Raw genomic sequence first — 23498 nt, 5'->3', positions numbered from 1 at the left:
CATTGCTTATGTTTTCTAGGAATTGTAGGCAAACCAACAACACCATTTTTCTTCAACAAGAGGAGACTATCATAGTTTAAATGTCCAAATCTAGCATGCCATAATAAACTTGACGGAAGTGTACCTTCTTCATGATGAGAAATATATGAGAAATGTTGTGCATGAGCAGAGGTTCCTTGCAGTTTAAGAAGTCTTTCTTCTTCTATACCCCTCATGACAAGTGAGTGGTCATATGCCTTTCTTACCTCAAGCTTGCCATCAAACATATGAATGGAGTGACCTTGCTGGCAGATGTGGACCAGGGACAACAAGTTTTTCTTGAGCTGTGGGAGATATAGAACATGATCCAGAAGAAAGTCTCGAAGACCAGGCAGTTTAAACCTGATTGTGCCAAGCCCTAATGGCTTGATTTTTGACTGATCTGCAAAGTATACTGCTCCATCAACATTGTCAGTGAAATCTTCAAAAAAATCTTTCCTACGAGTCATATGACAGGTTGCTCCTGAATCAAGCAACCAATCATTTTTCAAAGAAGCAAGTGAAGCATTAAACAAATCTTCATTTACTCCAATGTTACATTGTGCCTCAATATAGTGAGCGGATTCAGGTGCTTTACCTTTGTCTGTGTCATCAGTTTTACCTTTCTGCTGGTTTCTTCTCTGCTCAATTTTGTCCCATGGTAGATTGCATGTAGAAGCATCATGTGATCCATTTCGTTTGCAGCGAATGCAATGCAAATCTGCCTTTTCTCCTTGAGAATGTCTGCCCCCCCTGCCTCTGAAGTATCTTCCTCTTCCTCTTCGTCCACCTCTTCCTCTTGTAGAATCTTGAGCAGGATGCTTTTCTTTATGAGCAAGGCAAACAATCTCTTCAGAAGATTGAGGGACTGTCTTCTTTCCAAAGGCTTTCTCTCTTTCAACAAACTTTTTCACAAGAGAGTCAAAGGTTATATCTTTAAGATTTCCATTTGCTTGTAATGACTCAAGATAATTGGAGTAGGTAGGATAGAGTACTTTGAGAAAGGCAATAAGAGGGATATCTAGCTCAACTTTAGTGGATTTAATATCATGCATTATAGACTTTACTTCAGATGCAAGAGCAAGAGGATCATTATTTTTCAGTTCAAGAGTGAAGAGTTTAATCATGAGCTGAACAACTTCAAGTGCAGAATGTGAATCATAGAGTTCTTTCAGCTTTTGTAAAGCTTCAAAGGCAGTGGAATAAGATGAAATATGACGACTTACTTCTTCATTTACAGATGTTGCGATCAATGCATAGGCTTTGCTGTTCTTGTTTTCCCAAATGACAAGTTCTTTATCTGATGTAGGCTGCACAGGGTCTTTGTCTTCTTCTCTGACACACACTCCTTTCCACAACTCATTGTAGATGAGGGTGTGTTTTACCATCCGAGACCATTCAGAATAGTTCTCCTTGCTAGTGAGAACTATTCCGACCATAGAGATGATTGAATGCATTCTATAAAAAACTACTTCTGCTAAAAAAATCCTTACGTTACAGCCTTCAAATCCCTCTAATATTTTGCTAAAAGCATCAGCATTTCATTGTACATATCACTGCAATACTACTATGTTTTGAAAAATGCGTAATGCATCACTTCAATATATCACTTCATTCTATTAATATATCACTTCAATATATCAATACTACAAATGCTTTGGTATATAAGACATTCTGGAAACACCGCAATATTTTCAATGATATACAAACGCTTTGAATTATTTAAACTGTGTAATATCATGAAGTCAACAAACTGCCCAACGCTATACCAAAACCACCATCATAAATATATATTGAAGTTAAAATCAGCACCACAACATTATACCAGAACCGCTATACTGAAGTTAAAATCATCTCCCTTGTCATATATCGACATTCTCAAACTTAAGGGACTCACAGATTACAGAGCGACTTCAATCCATGAGGAGGACCATGCCTTGTGCTAGCACAATAGCCTCTGATAATGGATCTCTACCCACATTTAAGATGAGCGAGTCCACCTTCATGACCAGCATGCAATGGCGAGTAGGCTATAAGTTGGTATATGATCTTTTTACAGAGACATTGACTACTCGCTTAAAGAAAGAATGAAAGAAAAAATGGGATGAGAAACATGCGGAAGCCACACTGGAGGCTTTAAGTAAGCTCGCGACATTTGATCAGAAACACCCTAAACCTAGCAGTAGCACATTAAAAGAGGAGCGTGAAGATCTTCAAAACAAAGTTGATTATCTTCAGAAACAAGCAGATTGCTATGAAGACAAGGGCCCAATAATAGATGTTGTTGTATGGTATGACGGCAGTGTATGGAGAGCAGCACTTGACACACAAGACCTTGAGGAGGATTCGTCCAAAGATGCTGTGTCCGATTGGGATAGGCTTTCCTCAAATTTAGATATGATGGACGGCAACGCCGATGGCGAGGCAGATGATTTTGAGGATATGCCGCTAAATAATCAATGCGCCACTTCTGGAGTGGAAATCTGGTGATTGGATTTGTGGTAGGTTAGAACGTAATGAGCATAACTTCACCCAGTAGAATGGAATGATTCAGGTGCAGTGCTCCAAGGGAGTCAAGAATTGAACGGTAATCGAGAGGCGGTTGCAGAGATTGAAGCTGTTCAGGAAGCTTTCAAAAGAAGCTCTGAGTCGGGTGATTTGTGGAGCAAGGAAGTATTAACCAGAGAGGCAGTGGGATTCAACGTAATGGTAGAAACGTATATGGTGTGGAGAGGTAGCGAAAATGATCAAAAATTGTGTGGAGAGGCAGCGAAAAAGGGGTATAACTGATGCAACCAGTCAAGGTATAACCGACACTTCATGCATAGAGAATCAACATCATTGAGACGCAGGACAGAGGTGCTCAGGACAGAAGAGTGCTCAGGACAGAGCAGCGCTCAGGACATAGGAGCGCTCAGGACAAAGATAAGGGAGTTACAAGGAATCTGGGACCTGTGCTCTGATACCATGTCAGGCCAGGGTAAATCCAAAATGGGTAGAAGAAAACTGACTTATTATTTCATTAGCTAACTATTGTTTATATACATAAAATGGGACGGATCAGTTCATCTTCTTAATGACTATTCACGTTCCAGTTTACCCAACCGTTGAATATTAGGTGTGAACAGATTTATCAAGAGATGAATCGCCCAAAAACAAGAATCATAATGATTCAATATAGCTACACATAACAATGTTAGTAATAGAATGTCAAATAAATAATCCTTTCAATATAAAGAAACAAATATATTTAAAGCATACCTTTGTTCCTTGACCTACCTTGTCTTGAGAACTTCTCCTTCATACTTCTTGATTATATAGCAGATGTATTACGGAACATGAATATATGTTGGACTTCTAAAGATTCAGAGGTGATCCACACTCGACTTCTTTCCTGCGAATACTTCTTCAGGTGTTGTATTATTAAGATTCTTATGAGGACTCCTATTTTAAATGTATATAGTTGTCGTTGTTTCTTCTTCCCGTAAGAAATTTGGTATATCTTGATCAAGGAGGATAGTTCGAATGATTTCTTAAATTGACATATTCTTACTTTTGACTAATCCATTTTGTTTGGGATAATAGGGAACAATGAGCTCCCTCGTAATATCTACTTCCTTACAGTATGCAATCAATTCCTTAGAAGTGTATTTCATACCATTATGAGACCTCAGAGTTTTTTTATTTCTTTAAGTTAGGGTTTCCACTTCAACCCTAAACTCTTTCAACTTATCAAATACTTCATCTTTTGTATTGAGGAGGTAGAGCGATGTCTTACTAGAATGGTCATCATTGAATGTCATGTAGTATAGATGAACTCCAAGTGATTTGTTAGACATGGGCCCACACACCAGAATGGATGAGGTCTAATATCTCTTTAGACCTAGTTTCATGAACTCCAATAACCCTACCATTATCTAAACTAGAGTACTTTTCCCAAACCAATACTTTTCCATTAAAAAAAAAAATCCCTTTTATCTTCTAAATAATGAAAATTAAATTATTTTTCAAATCTCGAACATATAGAATGCAACTTTGATCCATTATCCAGCTTCAATGATGTTGATCCCAGGCCTCTTAACAACATAGTCATGAGTAAGAGAACTTGTAAGAGTAGCCAATAATCCTTGACTCTTGACCATGTTGAACAAGTAGTAGATGACCTTGATCCAACTTCGAATAGTGTTGAAACCCATTCTTATGTAGTTTATCATAGAAGGAGAATCCATGCCAACAAGGTGATATTCGACTTGATTAGGGTTTGATTCCACTTTCTTGATAATTACTTGTGAGAGTATTGGCTTCTTTTACTTCTTTATTATATTATCTTTCATGAAGAAATTACCATAATGTGTATGAAAATCACAAAATAAGAGACACAAGGAAAAACTCCACTCAAGGAGAAAACCGAGTCAAGATAATTCTTCATTTCAATAGGTTCTTTGAGACTCTTTACCCTAGACTAAGACCATACTTTCCCTCGACACCAAGTCAACCTCCTTCCAACAACTTCTACTAGGCTGCATCTTTGGGCAACAAGCACCTTTCAGAAACAGTGAAGCTTAGGAGATTTTGATCTCCCAACCCATACCATAAAAGAGAGAGACACAAAAATCTAAAATTTTCCTTTCTCCTTAAACTTCCCCTAACTCGCACTCACTTCTGCTTCCCTGCAAGGGACTTCACACTCTTTCCCAGCTACAAGGGAACATCACACTTTTTCCTAGCTACAAGAGATTTCAAACTTGTGTGAGAGAATGATGCTCCAAATGAATTCGATGAGCTTCCTTTTATAGGCTTCATGTGGGTTCGAATAAGGTCCTGAGGCCAACTTGATCTTCATCTAAGCAAACCTGGTGTGGAGGTTACATAATTCATATTTGACTCAATACTTAACCTTTTTAAATCATTCAAAATCCCAAGAGGGATCTAAAAGAACATTGACTCTATTAACTGTGAATAAATCCTAGAAATCCTAAATGGGAGTGACCAAGCATGAAACCCATAATTTAATAAGTCACAATAATAATAATAATTATTTTCTTTATTCTTTTGAGAATAATTTTAAATTCTCAATGCACTCAAGGATGCACTTGCTCTATTTTTCAGGTCAATATTCTGGAGTGGACAACAGGGTTTGAAACTTGCGCTAGCTTTGTTGTTGGCCCTCCACAGATTTATGCCTCACAAGTTAGCAAATTCACCAGGAAAAATGCAGAGTAATGGAAACCGAATAGGAATAAGGAAATATGATGTAACCTTCCTCAGTGAACAGAGACCAAATCAACACATTTACTTTCAAATTCTTCTACAATAGGTTGAAAACATGATTTCAAACTTATGTTCCAACATCAATTTAATACAACCCCAAATTTCAAACCAATGTAACAACACAATGCTAAAATCAATGTAAGTGAATGCACATAAAGACCTCAAGACATTTAATGCTTATCTTTCATATTTGGGCTATTGCAAATCAAGTGCTGTAGGAGAAGCATGTGCAACTCCGTGTGGAGGACCGCAGACTGGTGCACGAGGAGAAGGCCTTCCTAATGGTATTTAGAATGGAATCCAACAAAGATTCCGTATACATCTGAGATAGCATACTTGAACGGGTTTCCCAGCGTTAGTTTGAGTAATAAGCTGCCCAATACCAAATCTTACGTCCAAATTTCAGACTAGACTTCCAGATGCGATGGTACATCCAAACAACAGTCAACAAAGGATGCAATCAATTATTATAAACACAATAAATGAGTCGTATCTCCTTCCAGTTCACCAGTAAAGGCCCAGAACTCCACCTAGTTAGCACAAGATCCAAAATCGAGCCTCTATATGGTGATATACAGCCTTCAGAAAATTATCAAACTTATTCCAACTATAACTCGGCCCAAAAAAAATGTCCAGCACTAGTCCAGACATGGCAGTGAGGGGATTCGACCTCTTTCCTCCTTGAAATCACACCAAAACTGTGATAATCAACCAGCTTTAATTGGGGTTAATTATGATGTCTAATATTCACGGAATCTTTCTTCTATCTACACGAATGCTCAACCTCCATGGAAGACTCCATTCTTCAACGCATTTCATGTCTTCCTCCAAGCTGATTAAAATTATAAAGATCACAAACTAGGAGATTATTCAACGCACATACCAGGACTTGACTTCAAGGATTCATTCCAATGCACCGCCTTCAAATACTCAATGTACATAGTGATGCTGGAGATTGTTCAACGTAGAAATTACACTTCATTCAACACATTGTTTCAGTATTCAACTGCTCTTAATTCAATGCAGAGATTCAACGGCTCCAATACAGAGGCATTCAATATAGTGTGCAGAACTCTACACAAAATTCAATTGCGATTTAAAGTGGATATGCAAGTCGTGATAACCATATTTTCAAATAGATATGGGTACCCATAACCCAACCATTGGCATATATTTTCTTTGGCAGATTTAGTATCTCCTCGCAGGGATAACCCTTCCCTTGGCAGACAAGAACTAATGCACAATGATAACGATGCGCACTAATTTACCCATCAAACGAAAAACAGATAACCCTTCCCTTGGCAGACAGGAAATAACGTGCAATGTTAACGATGTGCACGAAGACATTCCTACAAAGGCAAGGAATGATTGAAAATTGACGGATCATCGAAGTGACGGGTTTAGCAAAGAGGAGATGGAAAATTCGTTACTGATCAGGCCTGACACACTAACCAATAGGGTTGACGGAGGATAAATTACATAATAAAGTTGGGATTTCAGGTCAAACAGACGTGAATTTGGCAAAAGGAAAATGAGAGATGTGAAAGATATAAATCTAACAAACAAGGAGACAAATCTGCTACTAGTGAAACGCCCAAAATTGTTGGACCACAAAACTAGTGTTCAATGAAGGCCACACATCATGGTTTTGATACTATGTTAAAGATACATAAAATATGAAATATGAAAGATGAATGCTAAAATGGTGAATTATATTTCTATTAATTATAAATATATTTTTATTTTTTGTAATTATTGGATTCATTTTCTAATATTTCTTAAACTTTTTTTTTTTTGACTGTTTAACTCCCACGCCACAACCTTTATTTAATTATCCAACAATAACAGTCATAAAAATATTTGTATTAGGTTCTGACCACTTTAGCCATATGATAAAAGCTTCTAATATCTTGATTGATTCAATAAGGATATTTGTATGATATGGACTTTTAATATCGTTTTACATTATAAGGTCATGCCTCCATTCCCCCTTTAAAGTGCTTGCCCTAACCTTTATTAACTATTGTTTACTAGAGGTCCATGAAGAGCCATCACATGGATTTTTTAAAACTCCCCCCAAAAAATAATATATACAATAAATTCAAATTCAAGTATACAATAATACAACTTTAAAATGTATTATCAAAATTCAGCATGTACTTGAATCCGGCCAACATTCGTCATATATATATATATATATATTTATTTATTTATTTAAATAATACATAATTGTTATTAAAATATTTTGTTTATTAAAATGCTATTTTTTTTATTAATATATATATTTAAACATATCAGTATTATTTAATTTTGCATTGCATTGAAATACTTTATTTATTAAATACATGAAATTTTATTATTGTTATTAATATTTTTTAACAAATTTCTTTGGTCAAATTGAGCCTTTTGTGATCCATATCAAGTTTATGAGAGATTTTTCGAACCAAGTAGTGTGGTCCCCGTCAAAACAAGTTGAAGAGCTAAATGAAATATCATGTGATTACGCCAAAAATTATCTCATACACATTTTTTTTAACTTTCTATTATTTATTTTTTTAACATTGAAATATTTTATTATAGTTAACTTTACTTATTTATTTTTTTACATATTCCATATATTCAAAAATGAAAAAATAATAATCTTTTTCCATTTAATTACTTAATATAAAATTACATGAAATTAAGTTATTTTACATTAATATTGAAAAATGTTATTTATAGCTAAGAGTCACATATTCTTTATAGCCCATTATAATATCAACATTGATTATAGATCTCAGAATGCTTATGACATTATTGAAGTTTTACAATATGCTTAACAAAATTGAAGAAATATTTATATTCATTTTTATTTCTGTAATATAGTTAACATTATGTTTTATGTATATATATTTTAGTGAAAATTTTTGTATTATAGTTAACATTATGTTTTATGTACATATATTTTATTTTTCTTTTGAAAAGGACACCTCTCAAGTGAACATTGAACAAGACTAAATCAAAGATACTCTTCAAACAAGGTTGTTGAAATATAATTATTAATTTTATCTAGTTTGTTGAAATATGTTTAATAATTTCATATTAATAATAATTAAGTAAATATAAATTTATGTGCAAATTTTTTATGTTTTTGAATATTTAAAAAAATTATGTCAATGCATTTTTATTATTGTTTGAATCAATCTATGTTTTGAATATTGGAAATTTAAATTATTTATCTGTTTTGACTAATTACTAATATGAATAAAAAAAACTTAATCTCTAATTTTCATGAATTTTAAAATAAAATTGATAATTCTCAAAAAACTATAAGAAAAATATATTACTCATAAAAAAACATTTACTTTTAAATTATTCAATTATTACTCACAACCATTATAAATTTTAATATATTTAATCATTATAAATTTGAAAATATTTGTAACGGTACTAATCTCTTTAATTGATTAAACTAACATAAATATGAGAATCGAGCAATGCTTATCCGTTGACTGATTAAGCCCGCATAACTATGATAAGCCCGAAATGCTTCTCTAATTTTCCTAAAACATAAAAATAAAATATTAAAATATGTCAATTAATCTCTTTATCTTATTGGTTTGAATGGACACCCGCCATCCTATTCCATCCTATTCCAGTTATTGAGTACATACTCAGCATGGAAACTGTTTAGGACACTGGGCACCATTTGGTCGACCAAATCCTTCAACCTCCTACGACCATTGAAGAGGTAACGATTGGGCAGATCGCTCATGCAGAAATCCAATACAGCTTTCAGGTCTTCGGGACCTGCAATAGTGTCCCCGCCTGGACACTCGTAAATGTATTTAGCCATCACCAACGCATACAGCAGGTGCTTGGCATTGAACGATCGGGCACCCGGTCGATGCAAGAGGGCATGCTTTAAAATCTTTGTGATTTGCGTCATCACCCCACATTCGTTGCTACCAAGTCCCAAAACTGCCGGGAATCCATATCTCGCGCAGAGCCGACACAGAAGTTTCATAACTTTCTCCAGGACCGCGCACTCTTTGACAAATTCTTCATTCTCAAATCCCTCATATCGACATGCCTCATAAATCCGAGATACAATTGTACGAAGCGCATGAGACAAAGGGTATGAAGTAGTTGTGCGATCGTAGTAAGATCGCGAAAGAAGCAGACCCGTGACATCTGCACACAGGGAGAGCTGACTAGTCCGCGATAATGGATCATCCAAGTAGTGTTTGATGAAATCGTAGTAGGCATCGAACAGAGGCATCCGCAGATCGTAGGAGGCATGGACCAAAAGCATTGAGTGCAATATGCGCACGATTCTATCCTTGTCACTCCGGCGACTGCCCTCAAAGTAAACCATACGCATGATGCCACACAATGTCGGGGAAAGAAAGTACGGTTCGCGTGGGACAAACCCTAAAATCTCCAATAGTTTAACTATCTCTCGGCACAAGTTTTGGGTTTCCCGCCTTTCATCTATACCGTGCCAGTTTCTAATCCCATTATCATTAAAATGCCTGCCCAGCACTTCCAAAAGCCTGTCGAATCCTTCCACAACATGCAACAGGCATATGTTGCGGATACTATTCTCGCAATTGCGACGAAGAACAATGATAAATCCCCGAAGGGTGCTGGAATCTCGAGGGATGCGGATGATATCGTTTGCGATCCAGCGAACCAGTTTATCGACGTAGTCTACGACGTCTATGTTGTCTGCCATTTTAATGATACGGGATCCAAGAAAATACGTGTACTAAAATGGAGTCTAGCCAGAGGAATGACTGGCTGGCACGTTAAAAGTGATTGGAATTTAGCTAAAAATTTTCAAAAAAAATTTAAATTTTTGAATAACCGAAATAAAACACTTAAAAATTTTGAAATTTAACAACTATAACTTTGATTTCCAAAACTTTTCAGAACAATTGCAATGGCTCAAATCTAGATTTCGTTTCCTAGCTTTAATAAATAACTTTTCAAGAATCTATATGGAAAGTCGCGACGGTTTTCCATTGGACTTGTCGACTGCACTTATTGTTTCGATAGTAATTATATTTTTTTGCTCGAGAGGAAGAGAAAAATAAATGTTTAAAGAAGTCTTCATAGGTGAAGGAAGGAATAAATATACTTAAATGCTAAAAAAATTGTGTTTGGATTATAAAGTTATGATCAGTGTTTTGATTGTCAATAGTGATGGTGATGGGTGTATTGTTAAATAATAAAACAAATTATGTTTGGATTAAAAAGTTTTGATTAATGTTTTGATTGTTGATAGTGATGAGTGTATTGTTAAGTGATGTGAAGTTATTGTTAAATTGTGATGTGTTAGACGAGAGCAACACAACGGATTTATACTCAGAGACAGACAAATGGAGAAACAACAAGATTATTTAATCAAAATAGCCCAATAGATAAAACAATCACTCTAGAACAGAAATAACTTTGCATTACATTAGGCTTGGGCCTTGGCTTGCTTTCTTTGCATTACATTACATGCTTGGGCCTTGGCTTGCTTTCCTTAGAAATTATAAATTTATAGAGGCAGAACAAGGATCTAGAATCGTGTGTGGTTCGAATGGAGATGTGAAATAATCTAGAAACCACTAGCTTGCTTTCTTTGCATTACAGGCTTGGGCCTTGGCTTGCTTTCCTTTGCTAGAGAAATTACAAATTTATAGAGGTAGAAGAAGGATCTAGAATCCTGTGTGTGGTTAGGATGGTGATCTGAAATGATCTAGAAACCACTAGTGGTGTAGGAGGTTGTAGAATCCTCCATGTGATTCTAGAAACTAATGGCTTTGTAGAAAGATCTAGAATCTTGGAGATCTAGATCTTGAATGCTCCGTGAATTTGGCTTCACACTTAACATTCTCCCACTTGAAGCCAAATAAAAGTCATCAAGTCACACGAGTCCTACCATGACTCTACATAATTTATGTTTGTTTTGTGGACGTTTTAAGCTTTTCACATTTAACTTACGTATATGTGCAAACTTGATGTAAAAAAAACTTACGAACACCACTTTTCAACTCCAATCTCCACTTCAACATAGATCCATGACATTGTTTTTCTTGCAGCAACTGTCTTTTAGTTCCAGCCTTCCTCAGCTATTTCACAGTGGATATTAGCTACGCATACATAACATAAACAACAAGATTACTTAATCACAAATAGGATAAAACAATCACTAGAGCACATAAATCACTTTGCATTACATTACAAGCTTGGGCCTTGGCTTGCTTTCCTTGGCTAGATAACTTACAAATTTATAGAGGCAGAAGAAGGATATAGAATCATGTGTGTGGTTTGGATGGCGATCTGATTCACTTTGCATTACATTATAGGCTTGGGCCTTGGCTTGCTTTCCTTGGCTAGATAACTTACAAATTTATAGAGGCAGAAGAAGGATATAGAATCCTATGTGTGGTTTGGATGGAGATGTGAAATGATCTAGAAACCACTAGTGTATGAGGTTCTAGAATACTGCATGTGATTCTAGAAACTAATGGCGGTGTAGAAAGATCTAGAATCCTCGAGATCTAGAAATATCTAATGTGGAATCTGAATAGATGTATTGTTAAATGATAAAAAAAAAATTATGTTTGAATTAAAAAGTTATGATTCTATGAAACTAATGGGCGGTGTAGAAAGATCTAGAATCCTCGAGATCTAGAAATATCTAATGTGGAATCTGAATGGATGTATTGTTAAATGATAAAAAAAAAATTGTGTTTGAATTAAAAAGTTATGATTTGTGTTTTAATTGTTAATAGTGATGAGTGTATTGTTAAGTGATGTGAAGTTATTGTTAAATTATGATGGGGTTTATGTTAAGTTACTTATTAATTTTTTGAAAAAAATAATTATATTAAAAATTAATGTGGATTAAATCTGATATGGTTTTGTGCTTAAATACTTTTAAGTAATTATTTATCAAACTACAAATCAAATTTGATTGGCTTATTACTTTAATCTAAAAACTATTAAAATATTTAATTTAAATATAATTAATAGAATAATATATGATAGAAAAATATTTTTCCTCACTCCTTGCCGCAAGGCTGTTAAATGTTACTATATGTGGTAGCAATATAGTGCTTCCTCAAGCTCAGGCGGTGGTTCATAGCGTAGTTATTTGGGACCTTGGATGCTCTATGTGGTTGTGGTAAACGGTAATTCAATGCAGTGCGAGTGTGAACAGGTTTCTGCAGTGCGAGTGTGAACAGGTTTATGCAGTGCGGAACGACCACACAGTTTGGCCTTTGTGGTATCTAATTTCTCCACCTCACAAGTACATTCTTATCGCCATTCTTTTGATGATTTTCTTGAATAGAGATATGAGTTTTCTGGTTTCATTCCCTTGGTGGGCATGGTGCTGGGTTTGGTGTTTGCTGCAACCTGTGACAATCGCCCTGAGGGGTTTGGTAGTCATACTGAGTGTTTTACGCCCCTGGGGATTCAGTGTCTGATGATTCAGTGTTCTTAGTGTCTGGTAGTCATCCTGAGTGTTTTACGCCCCTGGGGATTCAGTGGCTGAGGATTCAGTGTCATGTCTGGGCAAGTGGCCCAGGGTTGGGTTGAATAACGTTAAGTGATTCACCTTCCATTTCTTGGATTTATAATATGTAAAGAGTGCAAAAATTGTTCTAGGAGCGCCTCCTTTGACAAAATCTTGATGTTTCAGAATAATTTTTCTATCGGTGTGGGAAAGGAGGTTCGCTTCGATTTATAATATATGAAGAGTGCAAATATTGTTCTAGGAGCGCCTCGTTTGACAAAGATCTTGATGTTTCAGAATATTTTTTCTATTGGTGTGGGAAAGGAGGTTCGCTAATCTACTGTGACTCTTATGTGAAAAAGTGTTTTGTGAGAGCAAGAAAAAAGAAAATTATAACTAACTCACAATGGCGCTGCTTTTGCTGTGACCATAATCTGCTAAGCTTCACTAGAATATGACTACTATAATAAGGTTGTAAAGATAGCAAGCCACTCTCAGTCGGCTTGTGATAGCTATTCTGCATCTCCAGATGACAAAATTCCTGCTTTGGGTGTTGGTAAAAGATGAAGCAGAAATCAGAATATCTCCATCTATCTTATGTATCTTGAAACCTCACCAGATTGCTGGCATACACTTCATGTGGGAAAACTGTATTCAATCAGTAAGCAAGATCAGGTCCGGAGACAACAGTGTTGGTTGCATTTTGGCCCACAGTATGGGACATGGGAAGACGTTGCAGGTTATTACTTTTCTATATACTATTACGCAGTCCTTGGATCTAGGTTTGAACACTGCCCTTATCGTAACACCAGTGAATGTACTACATTACTCGAGACAGTTTTCCAAATGGCTACCTTTTGATTTAGACCCTTTACCAGTTTTTATGTTTGAGGACGCTTCCAGGGAGAACACAAAGAGAGAAGGGTTATTAACAAAATGGAGGGAAAAAGGTGGAATTCTACTGATAGGCTATGCAGCATTTTAAAACTTATCTTTAGGAAATATGTGAAAGACAAGGATGTGGCAGATGATATTTGTGACGCTTTGCAAAGTCGTACTGATTTATTCATTTGTGCTGAGGCACACATGATTAAAAAACACAAAGGCTGATATAAGACAAGCATTAAAACAAGTGAAATCTCAAAGCCGAATTGCATTGACAGGTTCTCCTTTACAAAATAATTTGAAATAATTTGATGGAATATTATTGTATGGTAGACTTTGTAAGATAAGGATTCTTTCGAAAACAACCAGAGTTCAGAAACCGTTCCCAAAATCCCATAGAAAATGGGCAGCATGCTAATTCAGTTGCAGTTGATGTGAAAATAATGAATCAAAGATCACATGTCATATATGAAAAGCTAAAAGACATTGTACAACCTATGGGCTTGAATCTGATGAAAAGTGAACTTCCTCCAAAATGTGTATATGTGATATCTACACATCTTTCTCCATTACAGTGGCAGTTATACATCGGATTCCTAGAAATACATGGGTTTATGAAGAGTGAAAAGATTGTGTAAAAGGGGCACATAGGAAATGCTTGTTCATTATTTAGCCCACATTTGGAATCATTTAGGGTTACTGCAAATAGCCAAAAAGGGCAGAGACTCTCAACACGAGAATTTCATTTTGTATAAAGATTGTCAGGTATTAATCACTGTTCAGCATTTAGCTTAGTCAGTAGATAATAAATATCATTAGTTGCAGTTATTGTAGCGAGTAGATAATAAATATTATTAGGTGCAGTTATTGCTCATGTGTAGCTAAAGGTGTCTATAAATTGTAATGTTTAGTAGTGAAAGGAACAAGTTTTGTGAGGGTTGAAGCATGTGTTCTCCTTTGATTGAAGATTCACGGGTGTTGCAAATTTGTGAAAGATGCCTGGGAAGATTAGTGAATCAGTACAGAGAAAATCAATTTCCTCAAACTTGAAATAGTGTTGCTGTGTGAATGAAGCTGCCAGGATCTTGTTTTTGAAGGCTAAGCTTTTATCTCTAAAAATGGAAGCAAATGAAAATATAAGCAATTTCATATCGCATGTCAAAGATTTAAGTGATAAGTTAGGAGATATTGGTGAAAAGGTGTCTAGTACTTACTTAGTCACCATTACATTAAATGGCTTAGTGCAAGATTATCAAATTTTTGTTTCAAGTCTTTGAGCTAGAGAAAAGCCCCCTACATTTGATGAATTGACAGGAATTTTTCTACAAGAGGACGAGAGGATGAATAGCTTTAATTTGGGCTCTAGTAGTTCAGATTTGGTGTTGGTAGCCAAGGGCAAACATCCATACAGAGGAAAGCCATGGGATAGTAACAAAGGAGGCAAGTTTCAAGAAAAACAGAAAGGTATGACACAGCCTAAGTTTTTGATAAATGATAAGAGAAATGATGATTACTATTATTATGGCAAACCCCCACATCATTCTAAAGATTGCTATAAAAGGAAATATAATGATTCTATGCAAAGAAACAGAAGGCATAATGGAAATTTTGTGGACAAAGCCACCTCAAAAAAACCTTAAATTGTTTATTTCTTGTGTTGCATTTTCTGTGGAAAATGATGATATGAATGATTGGTTCATTGATTCTAGTGCATCACTCCATATGTCTTGTAATAAGGAGTGGTTTGATGAATATTATGAAAACATTGATGGAACATATGTTTATCTAGGAGATAATAGATCACTTAAAGTTCAACGTTATGGAGTAATAGGTGTGAATTTGCCTAATGGGCAAGAGAGAGAGAGATCCATAATGTGATATATGTTCTTGGTATCAAAATGAATTTAATTTCTGTTTCTGTTACTGCTGACCAAGATTTGAAGGTGGAATTTTTTAAGTCATAGTGCGTAGTGAAATACATTCAAGATCACTACAAGGTTATTGCCACAAGTACCAAAGTTGGAGGCTTGTATAAGTTGGATGTGACCAGGAAAAGTCATTCAATGTTGGAATCTACAACAATATCAACAGTAGAGTTATGGCATCAAAGGTATGGACATCTAAATCACAATGATTTAATGCTACTTCAAAGGAAGATAATGGTTGAAGGTCTTCCTCGCATGAAGAATGATCATGTTGAACGTGAAGCATGTCTAATTGGCAAGAAACATAGGGAGGAATATCCTATACATAAATAAAAAAGGCAAAGGGAGATACTTGAATTAATTCATATTGATGTATGTAGATCTATGAAAACTAGATCTATTGTTGGAGCATGGTATTTTCTTATTTTTTTGGATGATAGATCTAGATCTACATGGGTTTATTTCATAAGAACGAAGAGTAATGTATTTTAGTACTTTAAAGAGTTTAAGAGTATGGTGGAAAAAAAACTGGCAATTGCAACGAAATTTTGTGATCTGATCAGGGGGAGAATATAAATCAAGAGAATTTAATCAATATTGTAAAAGCAATGGGATTCTACAATAATTTACAATACCACATACACCTCAGCAAAATGGAGTTGTTGAGACAAAAAACAGAACATTAGTTGAATCTACATGTAGTATGCTTCAAGGTAAAAATATTTCTAATGGTTTTTGGGCTGAATCTATTAATATTGTTGTTTATTTAAAATAGGAGTCCAACCAAAATTTTAGAGCTTAAAACACCTTTTGAAGCATTTTATGGGTACAAACCAAAAGTGAGTCATTTAAGAGTTTTTGGTTGCAAGGCATTTGCTCATATTCCAAAAGATGAAAGAAGAAAACTTGATGCAAAGTCAATTAAGTGCATATTTATTGGTTATTGTGATTATCAGAAAGCATACAAGTTGTTTGACCCCAATACTCATAGATTGCTTGCAAGTAGGGATGTGGTGTTTCATAAGAATGAAAATGAAGGTGATAAAAAGAATGATACTCATGATTACATCAAATTAGATACAAGTGCTGAACAAGAACAAGAACAAGCACAAGAATAGGTACAAGTTCAAGAGAAAGGTGTATCAAGCAATCATGACACTCCAAGAAGAGGAGAGGAGACTCCTCAAAGTAGAAAGAAACATGAAAGAATTAAAAATCCAAGAAGGTCATCATGTCAAAGTTAGGTACCTATAAGGTATAAAGATTATGCATTAATGTCTCTTGTTATGAATTTTGTATAACCTGCAAGCTATGAGGAAGCTAAAGAATATGAAGAATGGAGAGATTCAATGAATGAAGAATCTGACTCTATAATGAAGAATCACACATGGAAATTAACATAATTTCATAAAAATAAAGCTCCCATAAGATGCAAATTGCTGTATAAATCCAAGTTTCATGTTGATGGAAATATTGATAAGCATAAAGCTAGATTGGTTGCAAAAGGATATTCACAAAAGGAGGGAAATGATTATGAAGATACTTTTGCACTTGTAGCTAAATTGAACACAATTAGAATCATGATTGCATTAGCGACAAAATATAATTGGAAAATGCATTAGTTAGATGTCAAATATGCATTTTTGAATGGTGAGTTAAAAGAAGAAGTTTATTTGGTTCAGCCTGAAGGGTTTGTAAAACATGGACAGGAGCATGTGGCTTGCAAGTTAGAGAAATCTTTATATGTTTTGAAACAAGCACCAAGATCTTGGTATGTGAAAATTGATCCTTTCTTTTATAAGAAAGGTTTTATGAGAAGCAAAAATGATCCTAACTTGTACATCAAGGAAGATGAAGGTGGGAATGTTGCTTTAATATCTATATATGTTGATGATCTTATCATAATAGGAAATGCATGCAAGTTTATTGAAGACATTAAAATTTAGTTGTCACATCTATTTGAGATGGAGGATCTTGGTGAATTGCATTATTGTTTAGGTCTTGAATTTTGGAGGGAATCTGGTAAGACATTAATCACACAAAGCAAATATACAAGGGAAATCCTTGAAAGGTTCAATTTGATTGAATGTAAGGAAATATCTACTCCTTTAGAACAGAATGTCAAATTGTGCAGTAATGATGGAACCAAAGAGGTGAATGGAACGTTGTATCGTCAACTGGTGGGAAGTCTGAACTATCTCACCACTACCAGGCCAAATATATCATATTATGTCAGCATACTTATCAGTTCATGGCTAAGCCTTGTGAAAGCCACTCAAAAGCAGCAAATAAAGTCTTTCGATATCTAAAAGGAACACTTAATTTGGTATTATGTATATTGATGAATTTGATGTTTAGTTGTTAGGTTATTCTCATTCTAACTAGGCTAGAAATCTTGGTGATAGGAATCTTACTACTCAATACTTGTTCGATATCAGTTCATGACCAATATCGTGGAGCAATAAGAAATATCCAACTGTTTCCTTGCCATTCACTGAAGCTGAGTATAAAGTATTATGCAATACTACCTATGAAGCAATATGGCTTAGAAGGATACTTGAAGATGTTGGAGAAACACAATAAGCACCTACAGTAATCGTATGTGACAATCAAAGGACTATCAAACTGGCAAACAATCCTATATATCGTGCAAGGACAAAACACATTGACACACAACATCATTTTGTAGGAGAAAAAGTGCAATCAAAAGAAATTGACTTATCATGTTGTAATACAAATGAAAATGTGGTTGACATATTCACAAAGCCTCTTGGAAAGGCTAAATTTGAAATGTGTAGAAGTAAGTTATGCGTTGTAGAAAATCCAAATTATGTTGTAAGATTAGCTGAGACTTAGACCAACACACAAGTTAACATGTAGGTCTTGATTAAGGGGAGGTGTCAGATATTAATCATGAATGACACTGCTCACTCTTCAGACGCATTGATCATTGTCCAGCAATCAACGTAATCAGTAGATAATAAATATCATTCAGTGCAATTATTGCTCATCTCTAGCTAAATATGTCTATAAATTGCAATGTTTAGTGATGAAAGGAACAAGTTTTGAGTTTCAACTATGTTCTTTGTTAATCATGACTTCTTAAATGGAGATAAGATGAAAGGTAGAGTGGATTGAAAAATAAAATACAAAGATAATGATTTTGAAGAGCTGCCCCTGCAAGTTCATAAGTGACGGGAGAACATTATTCGAGATAAATCTTTTGAAAAACATGATTATAGTGGTAAGATGGTATTGTTGCTAGATCTTTGGGCCCTAAACTTTGATTAAGATGATAGGGCATTGGTTTTCAGCCAAGGGATAAGTACATTAGATCTTATTGAGTCATTCCTCACAAACTTACCTTGGGTTGGAAAGAAAGATCAATACTAGAGGCAAGGTAAAGAATGGTATGTTGGAGAAATTAATTCCAACCACTTTCTAGGGGTCATAAAATTCAATCAACGTGTCAAGGTGTTAAAGTCAATTTGAATTTAGACTAATTTAGACTAGTTGGATTGAGTTACACTTGAGTTCTAGTTTAGTCATTAATTATTATTGTTTTCTAAGTAATCTATTTAAATATTGATAATATTGAGAAGAGTATTTTCTCCATTTTTTCCAGTTCTTAACATGGTATCAGACTTGGGTCTCCATAAGACACTTTAAGAATAGTCGAGAGAAGCGGGTGAGCCTGCATAATATTCTTTGTAAAATTAGCGGAGAATGCATGAGAAAACTGGCAATGCCTAACAAAAGTGAAAGAAAAGTAACCTCTAGATTTTTAACAAGATCGCATCCCATTCATGCTAGAAGAGAAAAGAGCATGAGAAGCCTCTTCTATTTTAAAAATTCATCATTCCTGTTGCAAGAAAGACCACTACTAAAAATTCATTAAATGGCAAGAAGTAGTTGGAAGTTTGCATTGACTTCTGCTAAGCAGCAACATTATAACGCCCAATTAAAGTTTATGTAAATTTTTGTTTTTTCTTTAATTCCCATGGAGAAACATAACAATGTCCACAAGTGGGTTAGCCATAATTTCTCCTCGTTAAAGATCAAAAGTGAGAATTTTTCAAAGTTAAAATCCGGCACGAAATTGGAACCGTGAGTGAACATTTTTCCCCTCGAAATCTCAAGCGAAGAGAACCCGCCAGAGATCGTTCAAATGTTGGGAAGGCCGCGAAGGTAAATTGTAGCCCTCTTTCCTTATGAGATATCGTGAGGTCAAAATTTTATGAAATGTAGTTATGTAATGTGCATTGGTTCTTATGAAATGGGCTTATGATAAAAGTCAACTTCATCTTATTGGTGTGAAATTCCATTTTAATGGCATGTGTTTTTGAAAAGGGGGGAAAGTAAATTTGAATTGGCATACTTGAATGGCTCAATTATTTTCATATCCATGAGCATGTGGATATCCATGAGCATATTCTTTATTTAAGAAAAAAATTCCAATCATCTTATTGACCCTCCTTTGTCATAAGTTGAACCCTGAACAAAAATTTTAGTTCAATTAAAATTTGAAAATAAATTTGAGAGTTAGTTATGACTTTTAATTCAAATCTAGAGGGGTAAGCTGTAGTGATTCGTAAGAGAAACAATTATTTATTTTATTTTATTTTATTTTATTTTATTTTTTAAGTGGAAATCATTATCAAGAATGTTCAACCTATATGTGATGCATAGGCTAGGTAGCTATGGAAAAAACGAAGAGGTTGAGAAAGTTGAAGCAACAACAAGAATTGTTTCGGGTCACTTTGAAAGGTTGGAAGACAAAAGGTAAAAGAATTCCTTCATATTGAAATGCATAAAAGAATGTGTAGATAACAACATCCTTCCCCTCATTGCAGATGTAAGAACAACCAAGAAAGCCTAGGATATCCTTAAGATGAGTTTTGGTGTAAGGGATAGTAATCAAGTTGAATATGAAGAGTTTGGTAAATGCCACTTGAAAGTGGATGACACTGATGATGGTTTGTTACCAAAAGCAGAGAAATATCACATAAATTATTTTGAATGGCACTATGATCAGACAAAAGTTGATAATTATTGTGAAGAATTTGCTAAAGAAGTTGAAAAAGAGCACATATATGTTCCTAAATCTCACTGTGCATAGACACAAGTGGATAAAAATCAAGTGATTCCAGTGACAGGTCTTTCTCATGACAATGAAAATGTCATTGGAGTATCCATTGGTATGATAAATTCAATAATTAAAATCACTAATGCTAGTTTTGATGAAGAACAATTAGCCGGAGGTGTGGTTGAAAATGACACAACAAAAGAATCATATTGAGATGATGTTATCTGGTGAGAGAAGCCCACTTGAGTCTAAAAACCAAGTGGAAGACAACTTGTTTGCAGCAACACAGTTTAGTAAAGAAGTGGAAGTAGAAAAGGAAAACAAGGAAGCACAACAATAGAAAGCTATCATTACAGAGCAGAAAGAACAAAATCAATCTGGTTCTACACATATTTGTAAACTTAACCTTGATTTTGAATGTCCATAAGTCACCAATTAGGATGAAGCAACAAAATTGGAAGAATTAACATTCCTTGAAGCATGGCTTGTAATACCATGTTATGATAAAATATGCATAAATGTTGTAGAAATGAATGTTGAAGATAGCATAGATAATGAAAACAAGAATGAAATTTCCATATTTTGGAGTTTTGAAGGGACACAATTCTATTCTCTTCTTATGTTGCAGAAAATTGATGAGAAGAATATTTAATATCAAAAGCATAGTACAGAAAATGACATGTTATAGCAGTCCACATACAAGTAAATTTTGGAAGAAATTGAGGACATGCTTAAATATCCTAGAACAATGGAAGATTTTCACCAGCAAATGAAGAATTTGAATTTTGAAACCTACAACAAAAAAAGGTTAAAAAAAGATAGAGGATATAGGATTTGGAAAAAGAAAAAAGGAAATCCATCTCATGTCAAAATTGTAAGCCTGGTTGAGACTTAAACCATCAGGTATCTTAATTTATATTTTTCTTATAGTTGTAATTAGGGGGGACTGTTGGAGAAACTAATTCCAACCACCTAATAGGCATCGTAAAGCTCAATCTAGATGTCATAGTGATTTTTAATTTAGTCCAGTTTAGTTGAGTTACACTTGAGTTCCTGTTCAATCATTAATTATTGTTGTCTCCAATGTAATCTATTTAATTTTTTATAATATTGAGAAGATCACTTTCCTCCACATTTTTCATTTTTTAACATGGTGTAATATTCATGGACACACTAGTGTCACCCAAAGGAAAAATATAGTAGAAAAAATTAGTAATCCTTCAAATAAAAAAGGTTTGTTGTGTTTTAATATCAACTAGAGATGGATCATTGGGTATAAATCTTACAACAATTAATCAGGTCATAATTACTGATGGTTCCTGGAATCCAACACATGATCTTCATGCTCTTTTTCTTGTGTGAATATTTGGATAGCAAAATCTTGTTTATGCTTATTTATTGGATATTTATGGAAAAATGGAGGAAAAAAATTATAAGTAACAGGTAGCCAAGGAGGGTCTTGCAATAGGAGTTATAGATAACCAACAAGTTCACAATTCCATGACTAAAGTACCAGTTTTACTTCTATTCAATCTTAACGGTAATGACAATGTTGCCAATAATTTCGATGGAGAGAAAGACACATCTAGAGAATGCAACAGAAGCATCGATTAATTATAATGAAAATACATCAGTTGATATGCCCAGTTCGTCACCAAACTATCTCGTTTTATGAATGTGTCACTTAAAGATCATTTCAAGTTGGATTTCCAATTATCATGAACATGAGACTATTCTCCATGGGAATCAAGATGAAAGAATTTCCAAATAAGAGTAAGATATGGCATGGGGAAAATTTTAAAAGTTCATGGAATTAAAAAATATCAAGTATTCCATGGAAAGCTCTAATGTTAAGTTGTTCCAACTAACAAATCAACATGTTGAAAAAAACACTAGAAATTATGACTTAAATCTGGGACAAGCCATAATGACAGATTTGAGTAAAAGGAATCCTGTTATGACCAAAATTTCAATAGTGGTGACAAAGTTATAGTATAGAGCATAAACTAGAAATCTAATAACATAGTTCATCCTATGGAGTAGAGATGGCACAACAATGACATTGTCCGAATATGAATTAGAAATGTAATAATAATAGTCATGCAAATCCCATGCTTCATAGTGAAGTGAAGCTCCCTAATAAAGTTACACATGATGATTGTGGTAAAGAGATTAGTTAGGAACACTTGGTCAAATGAGGCAATAGCAAGTAGTTCATGTTCCCCTCTAAAGATTTTTTATAAATGTTCTCACATCCTGTAAAAATATTATATTATATTTTTCATGATAGCATGTATTCGTATCCAGTTAAGAATATTTCATGTGGTTCTATATTTTATGGGAATTATAATTATGGAACTTCTCTATTTGTTTCTTGAAAAAAAAAAGAAAAAAAACAAAAAACAAAAAACTTATTGGAATTTATGAAATGAAAGCATTATATTAATGAAAAAAATTAACAAGCATTCTTGACTCAGACTTATCCAAGAACACAACAGAACATAGATATAAACATAAACACAGAGATGTGTTAGAAATAAAACTTCATTTCATTAACATGAGAGAGCTAAAGTATGCTTGCATACAAAATGGAAATAAACTAGCTCAAGCGATGGTAGCTTATCTCTAAGAAGATATGTGGTCGCTACATGCCTCTAAACTATGTTACAATGAGTCTCAAGGGTCTTTTTATTTTGAACAAAAAAGGGAAACCCTAAACAAACAAACAAAAACATAACCCTAGGAGATGGAAAGCCAAGAGTTTGTGGGCGCCATTGGAGTTGGTTGGGCAACCAACTTGTTGGGGTCTTAACTTAGCCAT

The 23498-nt window shown here is 34.5% G+C and overlaps 1 pseudogene; it reads left to right on the top strand.

Moving 5' to 3' along the window:
- Positions 1 to 13310: 13310 nt before the first annotated feature.
- On the top strand, positions 13311 to 22670 carry LOC149215068 (protein CHROMATIN REMODELING 20 pseudogene; annotated as a pseudogene).
- The last annotated feature ends 828 nt before the right edge of the window (positions 22671 to 23498 follow it).

The sequence above is a fragment of the Pinus tabuliformis genome, chromosome 1_1, assembly GCF_031772625.1.
Source record: "Pinus tabuliformis cultivar Carrire ecotype Pingquan chromosome 1_1, CPIR1, whole genome shotgun sequence".
Classification (NCBI taxonomy): Eukaryota; Viridiplantae; Streptophyta; class Pinopsida; order Pinales; family Pinaceae; genus Pinus; species Pinus tabuliformis.
The sequence above is the reverse complement of the archived record's forward strand: the minus strand, read 5'-3'. Positions and strand labels throughout refer to the sequence as shown.